The sequence below is a fragment of the Egretta garzetta genome, unplaced genomic scaffold (assembly GCF_000687185.1).
Source record: "Egretta garzetta isolate BGI_Z169 unplaced genomic scaffold, ASM68718v1 scaffold81, whole genome shotgun sequence".
Taxonomy (NCBI): domain Eukaryota; kingdom Metazoa; phylum Chordata; class Aves; order Pelecaniformes; family Ardeidae; genus Egretta; species Egretta garzetta.
The window spans coordinates 9,418,484-9,432,020 of NW_009258671.1; the positions used below are offsets into that span (position 1 = coordinate 9,418,484).

The following is a 13,537-nucleotide window of genomic DNA, read 5'->3' on the forward strand; positions in this document are numbered from 1 at the left end:
CGGGGAGACTTCGGGGGGCTGTGGGGGGTGGGGAACAGAGGAGAAGGCAGTGTCCTGTCACGGAAGGTGCTGTTTTGCAACTGTCGTGTCTCTTTAATGCAGCCCATTTGAATTGTCCTTAACCTGGTTTGAGAAACGAACTTTGGCGCTAGGCAGAAAATACATGCTTGGAGGTTACCTTTATTGGCTTGGCTTGGTCAGGCAGGTTGTGCTTTTAGCAGTCGGTTGGTCAGAGGAGAGTCCTGGGTCCTTGGAGTGAGGGGTGGGTCAGTGGGAGCTCCCCCTGTATTTGCTTTCGTGCTTTGATGAGAAAAACGTATTCTTGATTGTCCCTATGGGGCTGTCCACTCGCTTTCTGAAAAGCAAGTGAAAAAGTCAGCGTTCAAAAAGTAATGGAAAGGAGTGCTAAAAGGTATGGCTTTGTATTCACATTAAGAGTAGCACAGCCTCACTGACACAAGTAGCTGTTCCTGTGCTCTCTGATGGAATGAGGAAGGGATTCGTCAGACAGGATTACCTGCAATAATGATGTTTGGCACTTTGGTGGCATTGGATGTCTTAGCAGTAGTGCACAAATAAAGACATTGCGTAAGTTTTGTTGGGAACGAAAGTTTTAATCAAACTGCACTCATATTCCAGAACAGGCACAGACTTTCTTATTGGCATCTAACACTGATTACTGCGTTGAAATTCGCATGGCCTTTGCAGCTAGCAAAACTGATAAGCTATAAAAAGTGTTTCCTTTATAAATTCTGAATCACTGACTTAATATTGAGGCTACCTGGTCTCATGCTGAAACTGACGGCAGTCGTGGTTCATGTGATGTGGTCACAAGTCTACTCAAAGCTAAACCAGTATCTTAACCTTTGTTATTTGGCATGAGCTGTCAAGCAGCCATTGGCTCTTAGTTATGTTTAGTGGCAACTTTTTGGATTTTGAGTAGCACAAGGCAGTGTTTCAGAAGGATGAGAGTGTGCGCAGACCTTATCAGAGGTTTGTAGAACTGCATAGCCATCATGCTCCCTTTCTTTTCCCATGTTTGGAAGGAACACTTGGCATAGTCCAAAAAAAGTTATCAATCTGCTGATGCCATATATTGACTGTCATCCCGTACAATCAGGTGGCATAGGGAGTTCTGGCTACCTATTACAAACCCGTATGTCCTGAAAACCTTGTGGTTTTCTCACTTGCTTTTCAGTAGTTCTTTCATGTCTTCATTTTCTATTCGTACCCTCCAATACTGTAGTCTTCTTAAAGGGCATTATGAATTTTAAACCATGGAGAAAGGGTTGCATTTCAGTTGTGATTTTGTGTTGTTATGCTTTTAATATTTTATGCATTGAGTGTTATAAAAATATTGGAGAAGATAATGTCTCAAAAGCAGGAGAGTAGGATACATGGCCTAGGATATTCATCTTGTCCTAGAAAATAGGCTGTAGTGCTCACTGTTGACCCAAAGTAGTCAAGGAGGGCAATGTACATTTTCTTAGTATTTTTGTAGAAGCAGCTCTTCCTTCAAAATTGCAAATAGCACTTTTTTTTCTCTTTACTTTGCTTTAGCTTACCTGCTGAGATATGAGTTCTGAGTTCTGTTTCTCTTGCACATGGTGTATTTGTTGCAAGGGGGAAAAAAGAGAATACCATACTTGTCTTGGAAAATAAATGAAGTTGAATTAGTATTTATTATAAATACAAACATATTTTCTAACAGCAGTTTTGAATGTTAGCATTTTTAATTTAATCTGACTGCTTTTGCAAAATTTCTCTGAATCTTTCATTTGTTTGGTTTTTAGTTGAGTGGACAGGGGAGTCAATTTAATCAAACAATTATTTTTATAGCTATGTATGCTTTTTTTTTTAGTAATTTTTTTAACAGGCCTTATAAAGTATATAAAAGTAAAATGTCAACTTTTGGGGTGTAAATGGTACTTAAAAGGCCAATTGCAAAGACGTCTTGTTGGATGTGTGTTTGTGCACCTTGGAAACCGTAACTTCTCTTATCAGTTTGTCCACATAAAGACTTGGGCATTTGTGAGAATGATCTTTATGAGTAAAAGTATTTTCCTTTATAACAGATAATTAAAAAAGCACAAATTTTGTCACTGTAGTGGTCTTAGTTTGAGTGCTTTTGAATTTTTCTGGTATGAAGAAGAAAGATGAGAATGATACTGTGATATATATCATGTACCCTAGTTAGCTAGATGTCAGTGTAGTCCTGCTGTAAAACTAGTTGTTGTATTAAAAGCCTCAGTCATTTAAAAAAATAATTTTAGCCCAAGTGAAATGTCAGTGTTTGTTTCTGAAGAAGCATAAAGAAATAATTAAAAAACATTGTATTGCCTGATACCAGTATAAAATTAGAATAGTAAGCTTTGGGAAATTTTGTTGACTCTTTGGCTTTATTTTTTTTAAGAAAGAATGTCAGCAGCTTTTTATTAATGAAGAGCCACTTGTTATCACCAATGTGCACATGAAATGGAAAGGGAACGGATTCTGGAAAACAACTTCTGTTTCAGCCTTGCAAGATGCTGCATGAAGTGGTGAGTACATACATGGACTGGGAGCTATCTTGGCATTGGTTTTGAACAACTAGAGAAGAAAAAACATTTGAGGTAAAATTTCTGTAAAGAGTGATTAATGCATAGTCAGCTGACAAGGAGAGAAATATGAGCAAGTAGTGCAAATAGTTGATAAATGGGAAATAGTAGCACAGTCAGAACAGAGTAAGTAAAATGTCCTTATGTTCCAGTATCTATTGCTGTGTTAGACTTCTGTGTAAAACTTGTATAAAGGCGTTACCCGGTAGAATTCTGAACTTGTAATATTTTAGAAGTAGAGCGCTCAGCATTTCACAGGACCCGCTCTGTAAAATTAAATATTGAATGACTTTTTATGAAGTAGAACGCTGAATATTCACTGAATTAAAAAAGTATTTATCTGGTAAGGTTAGGCTCTAAATCATCACTATCATCAAAATAAAACTAAAATCTCTCAATCTTAGAGTGTGATATTTGGCATGTTTTAAAAACATTAAATTGATATGAGCAGATTGTTGTGTGACCAGATTGCATGTGGCATTGAGATGTTGCCAAATCTGATTCCACTTCCTCATACCAGTTCTAATAGTTTCTGCTTATGAAACAATATTTATTTATAAGTGCATTGCATGTGTCTTTTAAGTGTATCTAGGAAGTATAATTTCTGTGTTGAATGAAGAGCTTCTTGTGCACATATTAATAAAAATTATGAAATACAATTCATTGGTATTCTAATACTGATTGAGGCTTAAGTTGTTACATGGCTGGTTTGTGTGGTTGTTTGCTGTGTTTTAAAACGCTGTAAGCATAAGATGTAGAAACTTTTTTTTACTTTGTAGATTGAAAGATGAGAACTACCCAACAGGCGTGGTTTGTTCTGTGGTACTATATTAATCTAAATTTATTGTTTTAAGGTCAAGTTTTCTCATGCCTGTGGAAACACTTAACAGTATGAGATAAATTTGCAAGCATTTGACAAATTACCTATCCCTTTCTAGAAATGCTGATACACTATCATGTTTTTTTTAAAAAAAAAAAAGATAAACTAAGAGATTACTCACTTAGTCTCTCCAAATAGTAAAACAAACTTGTTCATAGGTCTGTCTGCCTTGCGGAACTCGAGAGTAGTTAGAAGCTACTGAACTTGTAAGATTCTTTAGCATTTGATTCCAGATAGCTGAAATACACGTGAAAGCAAGTTAGTCCAATATTTTTGTATTTCGTATTTTTGTGTCTCATATGTCCATTTTCAGTTTGTTGATAAGTATGTAAAAGGAAAACAGAGCTGCTGTTCGGTGTGCGTATTAACTGCTGGTTGAGTAACTTCTTAGTCATCTCTGAGTGTATAAAATCCTGGAGCTGAGAGCATTTATTGTTATGAATAGTTTAGAGTTTGATGTATTTTGCATGGAAAAATGATACCACAGTCTGTCCTAATGTTATTTAGATTTAACAAAAAAAATGGATTGTTTGAAACTATTCTACAGCCTTTGATTAAGGTTTGGAGGCAGGGCTAATTGTCTTGTTGTATGTATCCATGCATCTAGCACAGTTATGCTGTCTGAGTAAGTTCTGTTATCTGCATATAGGCTTCTATTGCCATTCATTTTTTGTTACACAAATAAGAGTGCTACATGCCTGTTTTGTTTTGTTTGAAATAACTATTTACTGGAAACAATTGATTTAACAATTCACAGAAGAAAACACTGAATTTAAACCAGAATGTGTGTGTTCAGATGGTAAGAAGGAATTTCTGTCTATTTGCAAAATCTGTTTGAATGTGAAGACTTGATTTACTATTGACATTTCCTAGCCTCATGTTAGTGCTCCTGCTTCAGCAAGAATGTTACTAAGTACATGGCATTGGAGTCACTGTGCAGGTTCATATTAAGCAAAACCAAACCTTCTTGTATCTTTATTCAACATGTGTGGAAAATGTTCCCTAGAGTAGTAAGGCTGAAAAATATAGTACGGAACTATTTGGATTTGAGGGGGAGGAAGAGGGAGAGGGTGGGTGTTATGACAAGAGGCTGCTTTGGAGACTCCTGAGTTTATTAGCAGGCAGTGCTTGACGGCATTCTGTACAATAGGGCTGATGAATGCTCCATTACAACTGTCAATGAATTCACCCGCTCTGATGTTAAATAGAATTAATGGCAACCTGCAGGTCATAGTGAATATTATTGGCTTGTTGGCAATTTTCAGTGGAAGATTACAAGAACTGTGCATTACTAGCATAAAAATTATGTTTCTAATGGAAGCTAGAGCTAGATTCTTGATGAAGGTTAAGAGTCCTAAGAATTCATTTGAAAAACTAGCCAGTGTAGGTATGCACAGAATATTGGACATTGAAGTTTACTCAGCAAAGTTGAAAATGGTTGAGTGTGGCCTTTCAAATCTTTTTTCTTAGCCTGTATGTAAAATTCAGTTTGGAGTAAGTGTGCTGCATTGTGAGGGGGTTTTGAGTGGGTTTACTGTCAGTGTAAGATGCTATAAGGGTGCAGTTTTGCTATAAGAGAACTATGTAAACAGGAGAATGTTCTCTCTGCGGTCATTTCTGACCAGCTGGTTGGTGGAAATTTTGCTCTGTGGGCATAAGGTATGTTGTTATGCTGCATATAAGTGAAATTTAAAAATGGCGTAATGTGTATATTCATACTCTGTATAGCTGCCCGCAGAGAAGAGCACATAAGAAATTTGAACTGTTTTTTTACCTCTGAAATGAATTCTTTTATTTATATATTTATTCTTATCCACTTCAGGACAAAAGACTACTGTGTGCATTTAAGCAGGCCAGTCTGATTAGAAGCAAATCAGGTAGCAGCTTTAGAATATACGTAACTAAGAGACAAGCAGCACAGGATACTGCTTTTGAAAAAGCAGCAGCTGTACATTTTGTGTACTGTGCTTCCACAGATACATAACTAGGCCAATATTTTCAAACGTTCAACTTAAATGTATGGTTCGGGCACCTGATTTTCAGCATATTGAGCTGCTGTAATTCTAACCAAATTTACAAGGAGTTGTGTTTTCCCAAGATTATAAATCCTGTAATAAATCCCATGGAAATGTAATAGTGATTATCCTTTGAGAATATAGAATTGTTCAGTTTGCAGCTATCATTTTGTTTCTCTTCTACATGGTATGTGTGTGTGAGTGTATGTGTGTATATATATATATATATATGAACACTTAAATATGAAAAAAAAAAAAAAGAGTAGGATGTTGTTCCTGATAGCCCTGCAAATATGAGGCGTAGAGCAAGAGGTATGGTTACGCAGCACAGCCTGATCTGATCTAGCAACTGTTGTTAAATACCAGTCAGGGTCCCTCTTCACGCTTCTTTCCTTTGCTACCATCCATGTGTTTCTATCCTTCTTTTTTTCTGCCCCTTAGTGACTCTGTTCAGCTGTCTCTAGCTATGTTTTTCCTGTATTACAGTTCTACCGGCTTAATGAGCTGAATTGTTTCACTGAGGCTGTGTCTACACTAGGGAATAAAATATGCCAGAGACTGTTCTCTGGACCCGGAACAAAGTGGCGAGATTGCACATAACTAACAGTCTTCCTCCCAAAGCAGCATGGTTGCATCCAAACTGCCAGTGGAGAGCAGTTTGCTGTTCTGCGTTTGCTGTCCCCTTAACTGTGCCTGCGCATTTGTCTGGAAGAGTGCCAAGTTGGTACAGGCCAAAATGGTGTCAGAGAGAACACTAACAGCATGGCTTGAGCCTGTGCTCTGGCCCTGTTTTATTTACTATTATAGATGTGGCCAGAGAGGTCAGACAAGTGTGAGAGCCAGCACGGTCGGGATGGAGCTGTGTGGCTGCAAACGAAGAAGGGAGAGGGAAGGTGCAGGGCTGACAATGTCAGGGACCTACAGAAGGGATATCCTTTTGATGTCAGGGGGCTATTATGTTACTTAAGCTGGCTAGTCTAACTGTACCCTTAGCGTAACTTTATTTTGCAACCAACAACTTCAGTTTGGCTCTGCAGCGGGCCGTGAGTCCCTATAACTGCTTTTTCAAAGTCTGATTCAGTCAGCTAAAATGCCTTACAAAGTGAATTAAAAACTGGTATATGAAAGCACATGGATGACTTTTTAAACAGGTTTTCTTATCCTGGCTGTTTCATTGGACTGTTGTTTTTCTTCCACCCTTCTGTAATTCAGGTGCTTCCTTAGTTAAGAGAGGTGGGGTGGCAGGCAGGCAGCAATGGTGATACTATTGTCAATATGGGTCTGTTAAACTCGTAAATAGACACCCTTCATGTCATATGAAGGATGAGCAGAGAGCTTAGATGTCAGAAAAATAGTTGGTTATATTCTGACATTTTTTGATCGTGCAGGAGTGTGAGGCTTGTGATCTCTATACTGTAGCAAATGACCTGATTTAGAACTGTGAAGTCATGTGTCCTAAGTATATCCTCTATCTGATGTGTCAGTAGCTTGGAAGTACAAGTACTTGATGTCCATTTGCCAAAAAATGTAGATTCATTGCATTCATGCTTGTTGCCAAGACTCCTGTCAGCAATGTTAATTCAGTGTAAACTTTGGTTTTGTGTGATATATTTATCATAAAGAAACTTTTTAAGGTAATTACCAGAACAAAATCAAAGGCCTTTTTCTTAACAAAACCAACAACAACAACAAAAAGTGAAAGAATTTTGTTTCACATTCCACTCGATACTCTGAGTTGTGGCATGCCATTAAATCAAAGTAGGTTTATTTTTAGTAGTTTCTATTTATTTATTTATTTAAATGTAATCACTGCAACAAAAGCCTGTGAAAATACTTTGAAGGAATGAGTAAAATTGTAGTACACTGAAGAATAAGTACACAACTCCAGGTCCTGTTTATAGAAGACATTAGACTTTGTCTATTGGTAGAAGAGCATGAAAGCTAGTCCACTGGAATTACTCAGTTAATTTTCAAACAGACACTTGCTAACAGAAGGGGCCTAAATCTGTAATATCTTGGCTGAGTGTCATTGTCTTTTATAGGATATAGATCCTTCTGTTAAGCTAAATTTAGGTTATCAGATATGTCTTGTTATTATGTCCAGGCAAGGGAATAAAGTTTATCAGTGAAATCAAACCACTGAAAATACACAGTGGTGGTGTTCTCTGCTAAGAAGGCGAATTCAGGCTTCTTGAATCTCTTCCAGAAACAGATGTAAATTCCACTGTAGCTTTTCAAACAGTGAATAATCAGGGTCTGTTATGTTTGGTGATGAATCATGCAAGGGGCTGCAGATGGTGAGAGGAGTGCAGCTGTGCAGATGCTAGAGGGGAGGAGATAGAAGACTAGAGGACCCGAGGGGATGAAGGAGGTGATTTGAGGATGGGTTGACATGGCTTATGAAAGAGAGGGAGAAGACAGCTGAAAGAGTATTGAAGCTGAGTGTGCCAGGGAAAAGCTGAAACTGAAACCTGAGATTTGGGGATGGGGAGAATGCTGGAGACTGAAAAGGAGGCATACTTGAGACAGAAAGGTATCTTTTGTGATTGTTGATCTTTGAAGCAAAAGCTGCAGCCATCCAGCCAAAGTAACTGGACTTTTATCCCAAGCCAAAACAAGATCGGTCTTAGACATCGAAGCTTAAGCTGTAAATGAAAAGAGAAAACAAAGAGGCTTCGTGTTCCTTTTAAAGGAATGCTGGTCATAAGTAGGAGAGCTATTGTAGTAACAGATACAGATGCAAAGTTGTGGGGGGGTTATTTTGATTGTTCTGAGCAGGATCTGTGTAATGAGATCAGGGTGGCAAAATTTGAGAGTTTGCCAGGTGAAATTGTGTCTGACTAGGTGTTCTAAAAAAGGGGGATTGCAAAGCCTAGGCTGTGGTTGAAGGGCAGGTAAGATTCAAGTGAAGCTTTTCATGGTCTTAAACCGATACGCTAAAAAGTCCAAACCACCTTTCAACATTTTGCATTAAGTAATTTTAATTTAAGATATCTTTTTCTTTTTCTCTCTCTCTCTTTTTAGATAAAAAGTATTGTTCCAAAACAATAGCTCTTTATTCAGAAAGAATGTTGCCATCAAGAGGTCTGTAAGAACTAGTATTTTTGCCCACAGGTCAGAAATCCTCAGCCAAAGTGAATATTTAACCATTATTTCAAGGACTGCGAATTGTCTTTTTCTTAATAAAGTATGTGACTAGGAGTCAAAGAGAGGGACCCTGGAAAATTGTAGAATACTCCAAGTACTGACATAACTTCAGGCACCCATTGTACTGCTTGTATGTTCTACAAACCTTAGTAAATATAAAACAAATACTGAAGGCGAATTGAATAAACAAAAAAGAGGGGACAAAAGTCCAGATCTATCTTGGAAGACAGTTATGCTCCAAGACTACTATACTGAAAACTGTTTCCAGGATTGTTTTCTCATCTCTTAAAAGCCAGGTATATGCAGTACAGTCTGTTGTCCTCTCCCTCCAACCAATAACTTTGAACCTGCAAGTCTTGCCAAATTTGACAGAGGAATAGCAGTTGCAAAGGCATTAAAGTTCTGTAATTTTTATGAAAGTTGGTAAGTGGAAAGAAGAAAGGAAAACACATTATTGACTCTACTGAGGAAATGATGCAATATGCATTCAATGATTATCTGTTCTGTTTGGCCTGTCAATTGCCAATCAGCATAGGAGCACTAGCAAGCCAGTTGCAACATGTAGCTCTGAACCAGCTACACCACGTTTGCTGTTTGCGTAGTCAGTAGTTCAGGGACGTTGTGTAAGTGTAGTGAGAGGGGGAAAGAGCAGGGAGACATGGTAGGACAATGCGGGGTGACAACGATATGAAAATTTTATCTTTGGGAGCAAATCAATAGAAATTAAAGCTTTTCTACTTCTTCTCCCCAAAGTTGCCCTTTTCCCAGTGTTTTAATGCTGGTAATAGTAAAAACTGGCAGGAATTTTACCTCTCAAATCTCTGTACTGTCAGAACTTAATGCTCTCAAGCTCTTATCATGTTGTTCAAACTCACAAAACTATATACAACTTCAAAAATTACATTATCGAGTCAACAAACTCAAAACTACATGGTATTCTCAAAGTATTAGATTATGTGGCATAATAATAATATATTATTATTATATATAATATGTAGCCTTGAATTAGATTGTATTCAGTGGAAGTATTTATGTCACAGGAACATTCCTTTGCTCTTCTGTTGAGGAGTAAGCAAGGTTGAAATCATACGGGAATAATAAATATGCTCACAGAACAAAGGATTAGTTAATTATTTTGTATCCTTCATTTTACTATAAATTTAAACTTAAGGCAGGTATTTTTATTTATAATACAGCAAGGATTCTAAGTTCTAAAGAGTATGTTACTGTCAGTTCTGCCAATAAGGAATTATTGATAATGTATACCAATTGCTATCACACATAAAATTCTGTGGATATAAAACATGAGGGATTCTTATATCCTAGTTTATAAGAACACATTTTCAGGGATCTGTACATATACATGAACCCTAAAGACTTTTGAAAGCTTACCAGAGTTTTAGAAAGTGCATTAAAGTATTTGTTTGACTGTGTTAGTGGCAATTGTTTTTTATTTCTTTTCATAAATACAGTATTTCTAAAATTTCACATTTCTTAGAGTTACTAGACAGCTTTGCATGTGAAAGTTCTATCCAGAAAGATATTGTCATAACAGTCATGTATGTTGTGTGGGGTTTGCTTGTTTTTATCAAGCACATGAACAAGTAAAACTTCTGAGTTACAGAGGTTTATGTAATAGCACAGTCATATGTTTAATGGAAAATGGCCAAAAATTTTGCCTGGCACTGCCTCTGTATGTATTAGATTATAATTTTAATTGACAATTTTAGTTGCACAGATGTCTTTAATTTGTTACCCTCTGAAGTTTATTTTTACCATATGTAGTGAAAATGTACTCTGCAGGAGTCTTAGCAAGGGGCTTACATTTTACTTACTTCAAAAATTGATTATATTGGAGATAATCATTTAGTCACCACACTAAAATGCAATTTGTATTTGCCTTTTACCCTCAGATATCTTTATCCTTCAACAAATGAAGCCTCTGTAGAATATCAGGGGATAGTTAGAAAATGGTTGAGAAGCCACTTTGCATAATCTGAGATGCCGTGATCACATGTGTAAGGAAACAATTGCGACATTCCAATTTAGTCTTGAGGATCTAGTTTCCAGTGAGTAGCATGTTGGGACAGATGTGTAGGCTGTCTGTAAATGCTGTACACATTGGAATCAACTTTGACTTCACCACTCAAACTTACTTTTACATATTATTTTTAGAAATAAAAGTGGATAATGTTTAGGACATCTAATATGTGCATGCAGTTTGTAAGACATAGTTTTTGTGGTAGTTTTGGTTTGTTCCTTTTTTAAAAATTGTCTTAATTCTGGGCATACCGTGCAACCAGATTTAGCCTCAATCTGAGCACTGATTTCTGAAGTCAAGGTATTCCTGTTAATCAGTTCAAAATCTTGGCTTATGTAATTAACTTGTCAGACATTTGTACAGTACTGCAAAACTTAGACAAAACAAATGACTTCCAAATAAATGGGTAAGGAGTTTTGGGACACATAGGGAAAGTAAGAGAGCTTTGAGTTCATTAGCACGGTAATAAAAATACAGCAAATGCTCAGATGACATATTTGTGTGAACGTGACCTTGGATCTTGGATCAAATGGCAAATACATGAATGTCGTATTTGTCCGAATGTGACCTTGCATTGGTTCAAATATCAGTCGTAAATCAAATCCTAGCTTTTAATGTACATGTAAAGAAAACAGCCTCTTAAATGATGCATCAAATCTTTGTTTCTCGGTAGTCATGGTCTTTGCATGTAAGTGTTCAGCAAACATGTGGAGCATCTGTGTGCTAAACACTATATTCTTTTCGCTTCATTGCCTACAAGATGTTGTCATGAATGATTTAGAATCTGTAAAAGTTTCAAACACAAATTGCTATGGCTGCTATGATTAACATGTGTAATCATTTAAGTCTTGCTTGAGTATGGAATAATTTGAGTGGAATATAACAGTGACTTGAAGAGATATAGACATTGAAATGCATTGGATAAAGAGCAAAGCCTGGAGATTCTTCGGAGAGAGGAAAAGAAAAAGCGAGAGTGTGTTGCGAGCATAAAGGTATATTAACAGTGAAGTGGGGTTTTTATTAGAAACTGTGGTGAGCTGTAAGTAGTACTTGTGGAACTGTATTTGAACTTGAAAGAGAGCACGTATCTGAGAACACAGAGTACTCTATAACATAGTACTTTATACTAAGACGTTGCCATGGCTTAGTTTCTTGCAGAAAAAAGAACCCTATTGTTCTTTTGCATCTTTTGTTAATAAAATATACTTGCTTCATTTGTCACGCCTCAAAAATACTGGATATTATTACTGCAATCTGAATATTTGCTTTACATAAGTTAATAACTAATGTAATACATTGAATAAACCTCCCTCATAGTGTTGTCCAGGCTGATTTTTTTTTTTTTTAAATGTCATGTTAATAACAGTATGCTTATTCTATAGGTTAAGCTTGTAGTCAATTTTCAAGCTCATATGTCAGAGCTCATTATTTACTATATAAGTGGAAACAGAGACAGGATAAATAGAGAAAGAAAAAAAAATACAAATGACCAGTTTTTCAGGATTTCTAGGCATCTTGACAATAAAAGTTGAAGCAAGACTAAAGACTTTAACACAAAGTTTTCCACCTAAGTCTTTGAATGTGTTTGCTTGGTTTAGAGTAAGGAATCATCTAGAGGTCAGACTGGATTATAATATAGTTTTTAAAAACAAAACAAAACCAACCAACCAAAACCCCAAAAATCCAGAACCTCAGCAAGCCCAGCCAACCAACCAAAAAAAAAAAAAAAAAAAAAAACCCAACAAAGAAAAGTCGCCACCCAAAACACTTCTTGAACAAAATAATAAAGTGAAGAAGAACATTATAGGTTACCAGTAACCCTAATGTAATGTTATAGAGTTTGTTAACTAATATTACTGTTGACTGATACTGAAGTCCTGACTAGTCAACTCTTACAACAATTTAAAGGATTCAGCAGACGTAGATTTAAAAGAGAGATTTGACTTTGACACATAGGTCCTTCTGACTTCAGCTTCAGTTCAGCTTTCACTAGAAAGAAATGCAGGTCTTCCCATTCCCAATTACAGAAACTACTGAAGTACTCACTTTAGGGTATGAAAACTCACAATTAGAGAAGAAAAAAAAACAAAACAAAAAATCTCAATGTCATACTGGTATTCTATGCAGACTTGAATCTCATTGAGCCAGTTCAAGCAACAATCCAGTCTCCGCTTTTTACAGAAATGAGGTGGGAAAAATAGATTTTTCTTTTATCAGCAGGACCTTGCTGCAAATTTGAGTGCATCTGATATCCATTTATGTGAAAGAAAGCAAGCATGGCTTCAGACAGATGTAAACTTGAGGTGATAGACCTGCAGCCCTTGTCTCTGGAGCCTGAAGGCAAAGGTTGCAAAACTTTTATGTCCCATTGCTGATGAAGTCAAACCTGGCTCCCAGTGTTAAAGGGGTTAGCAGTGGCTAATTTAAAGACGGGTTTCAGATCTCTTTGAACTGATGACCTAGAACTGTGGTATTTCTTTACATCTTAAGTTGAGCTCTGACTGCTAGAAGTTGACTAGTCTGATGTTGTGGATCAAATACGATTAAATGTATTTTTTGGTCTAATACAGAGTCAGTGTAAAAGTCAAGTATGTAAATGCAAAGTGTTCTCAAGTGGGTTGCTAATTTTGAAGTTCTTGAGGGGCTTGCTGAATTTAAAATTTCCCATTAAAAAGCCATGTGATGCTAGAATGTTGTTTTGTTCTTTACAATCAGCTGAAGTCTTTCTTTGAGCTAGATTCTACTCTCAGCTTGAGTTTCCAGTGTTGGAATTACTATTTTATTTTAGTTATTTAATTTATTTATTGGAGCATGTTATTTCAACTCAGAGTAGATGTCTGTATCTTACATTTACTGG

General features: G+C 36.6%; 1 protein-coding gene across 1 annotated transcript in view; it reads left to right on the top strand.

Annotated features, from left to right (window-relative positions):
* Window positions 1-2,417: 2,417 nt before the first annotated feature.
* PPARA (peroxisome proliferator activated receptor alpha) overlaps window positions 2,418-13,537 on the top strand; it is a 35,879-nt gene continuing 24,759 nt past the window's right edge. The window contains exon 1 of the mRNA XM_035888549.1: window positions 2,418-2,540. The gene's annotated coding sequence lies outside the window, so the exon portion shown is untranslated. The remainder of the gene's footprint in view (window positions 2,541-13,537) is intronic.